At 54.5% G+C, this 1,151-nt stretch overlaps 2 protein-coding genes across 4 annotated transcripts in view; one reads left to right on the plus strand and one right to left on the minus strand.

Moving 5' to 3' along the window:
- The window catches only part of MCF2L2 (MCF.2 cell line derived transforming sequence-like 2), a 130,645-nt gene that overhangs the window by 72,699 nt on the left and 56,795 nt on the right, over positions 1 to 1,151 (plus strand). The gene's annotated exons all lie outside the window — the stretch shown is intronic.
- B3GNT5 (UDP-GlcNAc:betaGal beta-1,3-N-acetylglucosaminyltransferase 5) overlaps positions 1 to 1,151 on the minus strand; it is a 17,055-nt gene extending 15,904 nt beyond the window's left edge. For 2 of the 3 annotated variants that reach the window (XM_031055473.1, XM_031055471.1), the window contains exon 1: positions 100 to 363. The gene's annotated coding sequence lies outside the window, so the exon portion shown is untranslated. Of the gene's footprint in view, positions 1 to 99; positions 364 to 1,095 lie in introns of those variants that run through there. The other variant, XM_005419004.2, reaches the window with a different exon arrangement.

Below are 1,151 nucleotides of genomic sequence, written 5' to 3' on the forward strand. Positions count from 1 at the left end.
CGGGAGCCGGCGGGCCCGTCCGCGCACACCCCCCGCCGCCAGCCTCCCCCCTCCGGAGGTCCGCAGCCTGGCCAAGAGCACAGACAAAAAAAAAGATACTTTTTTTTTCAAGCTTTGCTTCGCGCAAACGCCCTTTTTGAAATCGTTCAGTCTCCTTCTTTTTCCCTAATGTGATTTCTCCTGCCGATTTTTCCTGCGGGGTGCCCAAACACTGCTCGGGGCGGAGGCAGCTCCGTGCCCACGTTCCGAGCTCAGCAGGCGGGCGGCAGCCCCGGCGCTCTCGGGGGCGCGTCCCCGTGTTGCAACGCAGGGCTGCGCGGAGAAACTCCCAGCTGGATCTGCGAGTTTCTTGTGTGGGAACAGTGGAGGGGGAAAAAAAAAATCCCCACACTTTTCCTGCAGAAAAAAAAATAGTTTGGAGGAATAGGAAGCCGGGAGGGGCTGCTGGAGCAATGGGCGGGAGGAATCGGCGCGTCTTTGAATGGGGTGTTTCACCGCAATGCTCGAGCAGCCGCGAGTTTTCCCTCCAAGGCTCAGGGCATGAGAAAGACCCTGAAAGGACCACAAAAAGCCTGAAAATTTTCTGGCCTTTTTTTTTTTTTTTTTAACATAATCGACTGCCAGACAATCAAAGGTTTGGGGAGAAGCAGCTAAAAGTTACGCAGAACAGACATCAAAACTACACTGAAGTTTGGGTCCCGTTTATCACAGGAATTTGAAATCCCAAATCCCAACAAGACCCTTCTTTAGGACGGGAGGGGGGCAAGCGCGTAAGGCGATAATGGATGCGGTCCGCACCGAAACCCTGGAAACAAAGCAGTTGGAAAACTCGTTTGTCCAAAACAGGGAACCGCAATTCCTGAAACGCGGATAAGTGAGACACCCTCCTCCCCTGAACAGACCAGCTCTTACAATCCCTGAAGCCAGGCAGAGAAGAGAAAAATAGCATTTAGAAATTCGGAATATTTTCGCTACTTTTAATTACCCGGCACTCGCTTTAGCCATCAGAGGAACCAAGAACCCGGCTGCTCTCAGTTCAGAAAGCGTGAGGGGCAGCGGGACGACACGCAGCAGAGATCCCCGCGCCTCACCTACCGAAGGGGCCGGAGAGCTGCTTTCTCCTCCGCTGGCTTCCCCGGGCGGCAGGGACG

The sequence above is a fragment of the Geospiza fortis genome, unplaced genomic scaffold (assembly GCF_000277835.1).
Source record: "Geospiza fortis unplaced genomic scaffold, GeoFor_1.0 scaffold172, whole genome shotgun sequence".
NCBI lineage: Eukaryota > Metazoa > Chordata > Aves > Passeriformes > Thraupidae > Geospiza > Geospiza fortis.